Source organism: Pongo pygmaeus, chromosome 16, assembly GCF_028885625.2.
Source record: "Pongo pygmaeus isolate AG05252 chromosome 16, NHGRI_mPonPyg2-v2.0_pri, whole genome shotgun sequence".
NCBI lineage: Eukaryota > Metazoa > Chordata > Mammalia > Primates > Hominidae > Pongo > Pongo pygmaeus.
This window is the reverse complement of record NC_072389.2, coordinates 83,768,373-83,781,097: the sequence shown is the minus strand read 5'-3', so window position 1 is coordinate 83,781,097 and position 12,725 is coordinate 83,768,373. Positions and strand designations below refer to the sequence as shown.

General features: G+C 50.5%; 1 pseudogene; it reads right to left on the bottom strand.

Annotated features, from left to right (window-relative positions):
- Positions 1 to 310: 310 nt before the first annotated feature.
- LOC129013875 (dynamin-1-like) lies at positions 311 to 7,446 on the bottom strand (annotated as a pseudogene).
- Between the last annotated feature and the right edge of the window lie 5,279 nt (positions 7,447 to 12,725).

Genomic DNA, 12,725 nt, shown 5'->3' with positions numbered 1-12,725 from the left:
CCGGCCCTGACAGCCAATAGGCTCAGAAGCCTGATCTAGTGATGGCTGGGAAGGCAGATACCAGCACCCAAGGCCACTGACTTCCATCCACCCCAGGCTTCTTCCGTTCCGTCCCCTTGCCTCCCTCTCCTGTCTGCACAGGGTGGCCTGTTCTGTGTGCCCCTCTAGAGTGTCAGCTGCCCCGCAGGCTCCTCCAGGCTGAGTTTATGGCCCTGCCCCCTAGTGGCCAGAGTTGGCTTCACAGGATAAGAGCCAGCTAAGCTCCAGGGGCTTTCCAGGAAAAGTGTCCCTTGGAAAAGGTGTGGCCTTTTCACCGCTCCCAACAGCACCCCAGAAATGGCTTGGCTTTTTCCCTCCCCTGAGCTCCACAGAGAACACAGCCAGCAGAGGACACATTCCCCGTCATCCAGAAATTGGTTTGATTCTCAGCCGAGGGACAGCAGGACTGGTAGAGACTGTCAGGCCACACAGCTGCCTGCACAGCACCCCCATGCTTGGTGGGGGGTGGGAGGGATGGCGGGGGCTGGCTGTCCATAGCCTGCGCATGACATGGAGGCTCAATGGAGGTGGCACACTTTGGAGGTGCAGTGTCAGGGGAGACCTTCCTCTTGTTGGGCCAGAAGACTGCACAAGGACAGCAGGGTGACTGATTCCCAGTGCTAGAGGCGAGGCGGTCGGTCATGTGTAGGTATATATATCTATATATCTATATATCTATATATATATGAGTATTTATAGCTATTTATAGAACAGGGCAGGGACATACCACAGAGGGGCCACAAGTTTTCAGCAATGGTCACACCTGGATGTGTCAGCTCACCACTACAACAGACTAAGTCACAGATGAAGGGGGCTGGCTTTGGGGCTGGGGAGCCACTGTCAAGTCACAGGACACCCGCCCAGGCAGGCTTGGAAAGGGAGGTCTCTGAGAAGAGGAGGATCTGTTTAGAGGTTGAAGTGGGGCTGGAGCTCTCAGGATGGGATGGACTTGCCTAACCCAATCAGCTGGCAGTTGGAGAGAAGCAGAGAGAAAATAGGAGAGAGAAAAGCAAGCAGAGAGCTGGTGAGGCAAGTGCAGAGCATGGGCATGCAGCAGCAGCTGTGGGAGGGCCGGGGAGGGGAGGGCGCAGGTGCAGGTGTGGCAAAGGTTCCTGGAAAAGAGGGGCTGGAAGGGTAAGGGAAGGAAGATGGAGGGAGAAGCCAGAGCTTCATAGGTAATGCCTGGGGGCTGCGGCAGCCCTCCCCACCCCACACACGCTGGCCTCTCCCATGGCACCCAGGCAGTGCACCCACAGTTCAGACCAATGCTCAGGCCCCTCGGGCTTCTCTCTTCTCTGGTCACCCTGCCTTCCAACCCACTGGCCCAGTGCCACTTCTTGCTTGGAGAGCCCCACCCAACAGCCACCTGGCCTGATAAGGAACACTGCTTGAACCAAAACGGTGAAGCTATAAGGGATGGATGACTGGAGTGAGTGCCAGAGACCCCTCTGGGTGGTGAGAAAGTCCAGGGTCCTCTGAAGAGACCCTGGGGGAGGCAGGGAGGATAGGTAGCCAGATGCCACTGGCCATAGACTTATAAGTCTAAGAGGGGAGCCTCAGCTGGTTGCGGGCTGAGGGGGGCTGCAGGTTTCATAGGTGAAGCTGGGCCCTTCCTGCTGGGAAAAGCAGAAGTGGAAGAGTCCATGGCAGGAGAGACAGGTGGGCTCACTAGGCGGAGCTCAGCTGGGCCAGCAGGCACTGCACTGTGGTCCCCTTGGCTGAATAGCACAGGCAACCCCTAGGAGCAACAGGACAATGTGTGTGAGCCCGCTGGCTGGTGATCATGCTTCAGTGGGGGCCAGGGACCCTGCCTTCAGTCACACGCTAGTAGCTACGGTGGTACCTGGCAGGGAGGGAAGGGGGCTGTGTGTCCCTGCCTGGCCTGTGAAGTGTGTTGTGGGATGACCGTGTGTATGGGACTCTTAAGGTTTTATCCTAGATCACCACTGGATGGCCAACAGATAGAGGAGGTGGGACCCTGACTATCATCCCTGCTCTGCAGTGGGTTTGGCTCTCGGCACTCCCAGGCTGGGAGCTGGATACTCTGACCCAGCAGCATGACTCAGACTGCACGACAGGTACGGCGTGCCCAGGATGACATTCCTAGACCTCTGGCCACCTCAGAGTCCAGCCCCACACACGATCCCGTCCAAGCTTCCGGCCCTTACACCATAAACCATGAGCTCTCTGCCCTCTCTGATGACTACAGAGAGTACCCATGTCTGCCAGCTTGGGCATGGAGCCTGTTCCAAGAGCCCCCAGGCTCAGCCATGGAGGCCTTGGGCAGTGGCACTGAGTCTCATGGCTCACAGGGAAGGGAAATGAGAGAGCCCGCAGCACGAGAACAGAAAGAGGAAAGAGCAAATCTGCAGCTCCAGAAGAGAGGGGCAGGGAGCCTGGATCTGAGGTCCCAGGTGTGCCCCCGTGTGGAGCTGGTGCAGTGGGGCAGGAACACCGTTCATGCAGCAGGCGGTGAGGCATGTACCTACCATGGCTGATGCTCCTCAGTGGCCACTGATAGTGATTCTGAAAGCATCAGATCAACATGGCAGGTCACACGCATGGGTGGGGCAGGCCTGGGGGTGGGGGACACACACACAGGCACATGCCGGGGTGTGCACACACATGCTGTGAGGCCCCACAGCCGGCATGCACATGCTAACACACATGTCCACAACATGCATACGCCTCCTTCCCCGCCACCTCCCGGTGCCCAGCACCCTCACTGGCTGGTACATGCAGCACAGATCTAGGGCATGCAGCCACTCAGCAAACTGAAGCACACACGTGGGCAGAGTCACAACACAGAAGCTCACCCACACACAAAGGCATTTGCACCAGCTCCCTGCACACTTGTGCCTGGTGTGCTCAGAGGACCACCAGTGCTGCTCATGGAGACAGGGCTTGCTCACTAATGTCCAGGTGTCATTTATTTATCTCAGGTCAGAGAGTCTGACCCACCTAAGAGCCTTCCATGGTTCCCTATGGCCTGCAGCATTGATCCCCAAAAGTCAAACTCCTCGGACTTGGAAGGTTCTCCACCCTATGCCCCACCCTCCCCAAGAGCTCTTCCTCATTCCGTCTCTGTTCCCTGCTTTGGCCAGTGGCTGTCCTGGATGCGGCCCCCACTACACCTCTGCCCACACTGCCCACACTGCCCACACTGCAGCTCTTTACCCAGATACCCTTCAATTCCTCGCCACATAATTCTATCTCAGTCATGCCCCGGACTGCATTGAAGCCAGGCTGCCTTGAAGAAGCTCTCCCAGACTGCTCTTTTCCCCAAGATAGGGTCATGACTTGCCAAATGTTTCTCATGTGTTAGCAAGACTGGAGTCAGAGCTGGCATCAAACCTTACATCTCATATGTCACACCTCACCACTAACACCTAGGTGCCAAATACTCTGAAGAGTCTGAACTCACATTGGCAGTTAGCAAAGTGCTCCTACAGCCACATCTGCAGTTAACACAGCATCCCTATGGCCACTGTCTCCCTTGATCCCCACAGCCCCCCGGGGAGAAAGGCAGAAAGTCATCATTTGATAGAAAGGATGCTGAGGCTCTGGGAGAGAAAGAGACTTGCCTAAAGCTCCAGGGTGAAGCAGCATCTCTGGACTCCCAGTCCAGTGCTCTTGCCCAATGCTATGCTGCTTGCCCCTACCCATCTCCGTGGGTCATCAGCGCATCATAGGGCAAGCCCCAACCCCTGCCTCATTTTGCTTTATGGGCGCTGAACCCACAGCCCTACCCTACAGTCATTTGAAGACAAAAACAGATGCTATTGTTCTTCCTTAGAGAACGTGGCCAGTGGATACGGCACACTGGGAATCACAGTGAATGTCCTTGAAAGAGGGCCATGGGCCAACAAGGCCAAGCCAGAAGATGCAGAACGCTTTTCCTTAGAAATCTTTGGGAGTGAAGCAGGCTTGAGACTCTCCCATCCCTGCCCCTGCAGCCACCCCTACCACATTGGTTTAGACAGGGTAAGGTGGGGCGGGGGCGGGGGCGGGGGCGGGGGGCGGGTGGAGGAAAAAATCAGATTGCTCATGGCCCCCAGGCTCCTGTACTGGCCCAGGCCTGGTGCCATTCTTACACTCACACTCGTGTGCTAGCCCACACACACATCACACACCTTGATGCTCACAGTCACAGCCTGGCCTCTGCTCCTGTGGGCCAGTGGCCCCGGACACCCTTTGGGATGGCTCAAAGGAGTCAGGACTTGGAAGTGGGGACATCAGGGTAGCTGAAGGAAATGCACACACCCAGAGCATCTCGGGGTTCAGACTCTCTGACCTGAGGTAGGCTCCCCAGGGGCTTGGAGAGGAGTTGGATAGAATGGAGGATGGAGGACAGCGAGAAGAAGAAAGGAGGAGAAATGCAACGTGTTGGGCAGCCGCCAAGAGTGAAAATACAGAGAAGCGCCATGCAAGTGCTGGAAAGAAGGGGGCAGGTGGGATGAGCCCCACAGCCCCCTCTCCAAAAACGACCACCTCCGGGACTCGGTGCTCCTTTGGGGGCAGGCTCCGCCAGCTCTCGGCCACTCAGAGCTCCGGCACCCACGGTCCGAGTTGCCGGGGATGGAGACGGCCAGTTCTGGCGGCCAGGTCCGATGCTCTAGAATCCCGCCGCATTTCCCTCCCGGCCATGCCCGTCCGGCGGCCTCTCTCGCCTATTCAGCCCCTACTAACCTGGGGACCCCAGGCAGGCCGCAAGGACACCTGCCAGGGGAGGGCAGAAGGGGTCAGGGGAAGCCCCCGGCCTGGAGGGTAGGAGGGGCGCTTCCCCCAGGGCGGACCCAGCAGGCGGGGGCCCAGGAGCAGGGCTCCGCGACCCGGGCCGGGCTGGGGGCATGGCGGGGGCTCGGCGCTCCGTCGTGGGGCTGGACTTGCGTGACCTGCCGGCGACAGGGAGGGAGGAAGAGAGAGGAGAGACGGGAGGCCCCGCCCACCCTGAGGCCCCGCCCCAGCCCAGTGCCGGCCATGCCCATGCATGCAAGGCCCTCCCTGCCGGCCCCAGGCGGTCGCCGGAGCTTCAGCCCCCACCGCCATCGGCGCCAATGTCCCAGCTCCACCCGGCCCTGCAGCCCGCACTCCACGGCAAGCCCCGCCCTCTCTAAGCTCCGCCTCTCGCTTCAAGTGGGAGCCACCCTGGAGAGGGCGCGCCACTGCCTGGTCTTGCACTTCTGCGGCCCGGACTCGGGGGCTTTGGGGCCGTGGGGGTCGGCTCTGGTACCTGCGTCCGGCCGGGACGCTCTGCACCTGCAGCCAGGAGTCATCCACGGCCCCCTTGGGCGTCCTGACAGTGGTCGTGTTAATGTCACCGATGATGCTGGCCGCCTTCCTCAGCACGTGGTGCATGCGCCGCGTCTGGTTGCGCTGCTATGTCTGCTCTGCCGACTCCTCCATCAGCGTGTTCTGGTTTCCACGCGAGTACAGGTTAGCCAGCAGCTCCGAGAAGATGAACTCCCTGGTCTGAGAGTGGGCAAAGAGGGAAGGAGCTTGGGACCTGATGCTTGTGCCGCCCTGGCCGCCTTGGCTGCCCCGCTGGGCTCTGCTGGGACTGTGTGCTGGACTTGGAGCCCGGAGTATGGCTTTTCAGACAGGCTTCTACACCGACTCTCCACCGCCCTTTTCTCACTCAGATGAGGACACTGAGGTCCAGAGGAAAAGTCACCTGTCTAAGGTCACAGATCTGGGAGGGGACTCTGTCTACTCAGTTTTTTAAAATCTTTTTGGAGCTAGGATCTCGCTTTGTCACCAGGCTGGAGTACAGTGGGCGAGATCACCTCTCACTGCAGTGTCAACCTCGTGGGCTCAAAGTGATCCTCCAACGTCAGCCTGTCAAGTAGCTAGGACTACAAGCACGTGCCACCACCAAGCCCAGCTATTTTTTTAAATGTCTGTGTAGAGATGAGGTCTCATTATGTTGCCCAGGCTGGTCTCGAACTCCTGGGCTCAAGCGATCCTCCCACCTCGGTCTCCCAAAGTGCTGGGATTACAGGCATGAGCCATTGTAATCCCACATTATATTTCTATTGGACAACTCTGGTCTGAACCGTGCCTCCCTTTCTGAGGCTGGTCCCATAAGGCTGGTCGGCATCTCCCCCAGGCCAACCTGGCCACCTGGGTCCCCAGTGCCACAGGAGCCCCCTACCCCCATGAGGCGGCCTATGCACGTTGTTGATCATGAGGTGGATGATGGTCTTGGGCGTGAGGTCCCGCACGTTCTTGTTGACAGTGGTTATGTACGAGTCCACCAGGTTCTGAATGGTCTCCACTTGCTGCTCCAGCTGTGGTCCGTGGATGCATGAAGCTGTCAGAGCCATTCCCCTCGGTCTTGCTGGCCTGTCATGAAGAGCACAAGGGCATCAGGGTGGCCAGGTCATGTAGCCAGGCTCCAGGCATCCCCTGCAAGGGTACCTGGCACATTGATGCACAGAGAGAAGCAACTGGCCTAAACAGACACCCAGCCCCCCACAAGCTCTAAAGGGTTTCAGGTCTCTGCCCATACCTGTATCTCTCAGGACCCCAGACTCCCCTGATTCAGCCTCATCTTGTTTCTGACTACAGTGCCCAGAATTTGCCTCAATTTCCCAATCCAGAAATGAGAAAAGAACATCTGCAGGTCATTTGCTTAAAGACCTGGCCAGAGCTGGTGCCAGGCTGCAGATGCCTGGCAGGAAGCAAGAGAGGGTCACACTCACTTTCTTCTTATCCTGGGAGGCCCACACACCAACACTGCCACCACTGCTGGCACCAGGGAGCACAGCCAAAGTAGACACACACAGAGAGGAAAAGGGGAGAGGTTGAGTGAACCTGGGACACTGCACCCCAACTGTAAGGCTCCTCTAGACATTGCTAGTGAAATAGGGGAGAAAAGAGAAGGCAGTCACAGGAAACCACCATCATCAAAAGGGCATGCAGGAAATGCCATCTGTGGCAGAGACGGAGACACAAAACTGCCACTGGAGAAGGATGGGAGGACCGGAAGACTTAACTCTGATCTCACCCCCAGAGTAGATAGTGGGGAGGATTCCTAGTTATTTCTGAGTGAAATAAGTGCTCAGAAACATGGCATGACTTGGCATCACTGTGGATGGTGACCCAGGGCCCCCTAGTATCAGCAGCTTGACCCTCCTCTCTTTGCCTTGCTGCTCACCCCAACACACTCAAGGTACATGCCAGCCCTCAGAAAGGAGGACTTCCAGCTGTTCACTTCCTCCTGTGTCTCACGGGCCAGCTCCAGCTGCCGATAATCCTTGTAGATGTTCCTACAAGACAGGGCAGGCAGTGAGGGCAGATGGGCAAAGCCCCACCCTCCCTGGGGGTTAAGGGCATGCCTGGACTTTGGGATCATCACGCCTGATGCAAGTCCTGGCTTGCTTATTTCCCAGCTGTGTGATTCTGGGTAAATCCCTTCCTTTCAGCCTCAGTTCCCTTATTGGGAAGATGGGTTAATAATAATTCCTGCCTTGTTATGGTTTGGCTGTGTCCCCATCCAAATCTCAACTTGAATTGTATCTCCCAGAATTCCCATGTGTTGTGGGAGGGACCCAGGGAGAGGTAATTGAATCATGGGGGCTGGTCTTTCCTGTGCTATTCTCATGATAGTAAATAAGTCTCATGAGATCTGATGAGTTTTTCAGGGGTTTCTGCTTTTGCTTCTCATTTTCTCCTGCCGCTGCCAATGTAAGAAGTGCCTTTCACCTCCCACCATGATTCTGAGGCCTCGCCAGTCATGTGGAACTGTAAGTCCAATTAAACCTCTTTTTCTTCCCAGTCTTGGGTATGTTTTTATCAGAAGTGTGAAAATGAACTAATACAGTAAATTGGTACCAGTAAAGTGGGCATTGCTGAAAAGATACCTGAAAATGTAGAAGTGCTTTGGAACTAGGTAACAGGCAAAGGTTGGAACAATTTGGAGGGCTTGGAAGAAGGCAGAGAAATGTGGAAAAGTTTGGAACTTCTAGAGACTTGTTGAATGGCTTTGCTCCAAATGCTGATAGTGATACGGACAATAAAATCCAGGCTAAGGTGGTCTCAGATGGAGACAAGGAACTTGTTGGGAAGTGGAGCAAAGGTGACTCTTGTTATGTTTTAGCAAAGAGACTGGTGGCATTTTGCTCCTGCCCTAGAGATTTGTGGAATGTTGAACTTCAGAGAGAAGATACAGGGTATCTGGCTGAAGAAATTTCTAAGTAGCAAAGCATTCAAGAGGTGACTTGGGTACTATTAAATGCATTCAGTTTTATAAGGGAAGCAGAGCATAAGTTTGGAAAATTTGCAGCCTGACTATGTGATAGAAAAGAAAAACCCATTTTCTGGGGAGAAATTCAAGCCAGCTGAAGAAATTTGCATAAGTAGCAAGGAGCCTAATGTTAATCCCCAAGACCATGGGGAAAATGTCTCCAGGCCATGTCAGAGACCTTCATGACTGACCCTCCCATCACAGGCCCAGAGGCCCAGGAGGAAAAGATGGTTTTGTGGGCCAGGGCCAGGGACCCTGTACTGTGTGCAGCCCAGGGTCTCAGTGCCCTATGTCCCAGCCACTTAGCCGTGGCTGAAAGGGGCCAATGTACAGCTCAGGCTGTGGCTTCAGAGGGTGGAAGCCCCAAGCCTTGGCAGCTTCAACATGGTGTTGAGTCTGTGAGTCCACAGAAGTCAAGAATTGAGGTTTGGGATCCTCCACCTAGATTTCAGAAGATGTATGGAAATGCCTGGATGCCCAGGCAAAAGTTTGCTTCTTGGGGCCCTCATGGAGAACCTCTGCTAGGGCAGTGCAGAAGGGAAATGTGGGGTCAGAGCCCCCCTGCAGAGTCCCTCCTGGGGCACTGCCTAGTGGAGCTGTGAGAAGAGGACCACTGTCCTCCAGACCCCAGAATGGTAGATCCACTGACAGCTTGCACCATGTGCCTGGAAAAGCTGCAGACACTCAATGCCAGCCCATGAAAGCAGCCGGGAGGGATGCTGTACCCTGCAAAGCCACAGGGGTGGAGCTGCCCAAGATTATGGGAACCCAACTCTTGCATCAGTGTGACCTGGATGCGAGACATAGAGTCAAAGGAGATCATTTTGGAGCTTTAAAATTTGACTGTCCTATTGGATTTTGGACTTGCATGGGCCTTGTAACCCCTTTGTTTTGGTCAGTTTCTCCCATTTGGAACAGCCGTATTTACCCAATACCTGTATCCTCATTGTATCTAGGAAGTAACTAGTTTGTTTTTGATTTTACAAGCTCATAGGTGAAAGAGACTTCCCTTATCTCAGATGAGACTTTGGACTGTGGACTTTTTGAGTTAATGCTGAAATGAGTTAAGATTTTGGGAGACTGTTGGGAAGGCATGATTGGTTTTGAAATGTGAGGACGTGAGATTTGGAGGGGCCAGGGGTGGAATGATATGGTTTGGCTGTGTCCCCACCCAAATCTCAACTTGAATTGTATCTCCCAGAATTCCGACATGTGGGAAGGACCCAGGAAGTGGTAACGGAATCATGGGAGCTGGTGTTTCCCATGCTGTTATTATGATAGTCAATAAGTCTCATGAGATCTGATGAGTTTATTGGGGTTTCAGCTTTTGCTTCTCTCTCATTTTCTCCTGCCACCACCATGTAAGAAGTTCCTTTCACATCCTGCCATGATCCTGAGGCCTCCCCAGCCATGTGGAGCTGTAAGTCCTATTAAACTTCTTTTTCTTCCCAGTCTCAGGTATGTTTTTATCAGCAGTGTGAAAATGGACTAATACATGCCTCTTCGGATCACTGTGAGGATTCAGTGAAACATTATCCTAAAAAAAAATAAGTTAAAAGTCTAGCTTAAATATGACAAGCTTGTAAAAACTAACAGAAGCATTATATTAGAATTTCTGAAGTCATTTCCATTGAAATCAAGAAAAACATGCTGCTTTCCCCAGTGTTAGTCAACATTATTTAAAATATTTAGCTAATTAAACTGAAAAAAAAGAAAACAATTGGTATGTATATTGTACAAGAAAGGTAAAATTGAATATTTTTGTATATAATAGAGAACAGAGACAATCTAAGATTTTAATAAGATAAATACAATTAAAATAATTTAATATCTCAAATCAAGATATATACAGTACATAAAAATCATTAGCCTTTCTCAATATGAGGAATAACTCGTCATGGATATAAATTTTTTAAATAACACATAAAAGCATTATATATTACATAGGAATACATATAAAACCATTATCTATTATTTAGAAATGCAAAAATACATTTAAAAAATGTTTAAATGTCTGGGAATTATACCCACTGGCTTCTAGACACTAGTCACATATCTAGAAAGGGGGAAGATGAAAGAATGTCATCACATTCTATAAATATATGAAAATGTTAAAATCTAGTGAGTATGAGAGGAGGGTTGCCTGCAATATTATTTTTTATTTCTCTGTATATTTGAAATATTTAATAATACAATTTTAAATTAAAATCATGATAAGGCTGGGTGTGATGGCTCACACCTGCAATCCCAGCACTGTGGGAAGCCAAGGTGGGTGGACCACTTAAGGTCAGTAGTCTGAGACCAGCTTGACCAATATGGTGAAACCCATCTCTACTGAAACTACAAAAATTAGTCAGGTGTGGTGGCATGCACCTATAGTCCCACCAACTTTGGAGGCTGAGGCAGGAGAATTGCTTGAACCTAGGTGGTGGAGGTTGCAGTGAGCTGAGATTGTACCACTGCACTGCAGCCTGGGTGACAGAGCAAGACTCCATCTCAAAGACAAAAAAAAAAAAAAAAAAATCGGCCGGGCGCCGTGGCTCACACCTGTAATCCTGGCACTTTGGGAGGCTGAGGTGGGCAGATCACGAGGTCAGGATATCGAGACCATCCTGGCTAACATGGTGAAACCTTGTCTCTATTAAAAATACAAAAAAATTACCCAGGTGTGTTGGCAGGTGCCTGTAGTCTTAGCTACTTGGGAGGCTGAGGCAGGAGAATGGCTGTGAATCTGGGAAGCATAGCTTGCAGTGAGCTGAGATTGCACCACTGCACTCCAGCCTGGTTGAAAGAGCAAGACTTTGTCTCAAGAAAAAAAAAAAATCATGATTAAAAACAACAATAGGCCAGGCGCGGTGGCTCACGCCTGTAATCCTAGCAATTTTGGAGGCCGAGGTGGGTGGGTTGCCTGAGCTCAGGAGTTTGCAACCAGCCTGGGCAACATGGTGAAACCCTGTCTCTGCTAAAATGCAGAAAAAACAAAACAAAAAACAAACAATAACAAGAATAATAATGGCTAAGAATGTTTGTATATGAAATCATTTTTAAAGACAGAAAGCAAGATCTAAGCAAGTGGAGAGACATGCCAGTACTCCAGAAAGGATAGTGTTAATGTTAATTCTTAGAAAAATTAATGTATAACTATGATGCAATTCCCATTAGAATCACAGTGAATTATGTCTTGGTCCATTTTGGCTGCTTTAACAAAATATAGATTGGATAGCTACAAAACAACATAAACTAACTTTTCCTAATGCTGAAGGCTGGGAAGTCCAAGATCATGGCACAGGCAGGTCAGTGTCCAGTGAGAGCCCATTTCATTGTTTATTTACGGTGCCTTCTTGTTATGCCCTCAATGGGGGAAGGGACAAGCAAGCTCCCTTGGGCCTCTTTTATTAGGGGACTAATCCTGTTTATGGGAGCTCTGCCCTCATGACATAGTTACCTCCCAGAAGCTCTACCTTTTAATACTGTCACCTTGGCGGTTAGAATTTCAACACAGGAATTTGGGGAAGGCACGACCATTCAAACCATAGCAAGTTATTTTACAAAAACTACATGAAATGAACGTAAAGTTGAAATGAAAAAACAAATGAGTGTCCAAGAATAGGCAAGAAAACTATGAAAATAAAAAATAGAAACAGGGAGAATTGCCCTACCAAATATTAACCTACATTATAAAGTCACTATAATCAAAACAACATTAAAAGATGAATAAAAATGTATCTGTGGATCAGAAATTGATCCCAAAATCAATGTAAGTATATATAAGAACATAAAATATGGACAAGGTACTATTTCAATTCAGTGGGAAAAGGTTAATTTTTTAAATATAAACTGGCCGTCAATCTAGAACAAAACAAAACTAAATCCACTGTCTCATGCCATTCACAAAAATAAGGTTCTGATGGTTTAGAAATTTAAATATAAGGAATAAAGAATATGAACACATGCAATGCACAGGAGGGAAACGTGTTTTATAATATTATGAAAATACACTCAATGTCATTAGAACTCAGGAATAAGCAAACTGAATAATTTGTGGTTTTACCAATAACTTGGAATATGATGTAGTTTTTAAAAATATTGATCCAGAGACTCACTGAGACAGAGAGATGAAAAAAACCACATTCCTTAAGTGTGATTTTTTTGATCAATCATAAAACACACTATACATGAATATACCAATTTTTATAGGTCTGTACAAGCATAAGGAAATATATGGACCAAGGTACATCAAGCTGTTACCATTGCTTATTTATGGGGTGTGGATGGAAGGGACTGGAAGAAGGTTATTAATGTTATTCTTATATATATATATATATGGATATATTTTACTTTTCAAGATAAGCAGACTTGCTGATATAATTTAAAAATAATAATTTTAAATATTTAGGAATATTGAGAAAAAGAAAACCAAGGAGGCTTTGCAGATGCC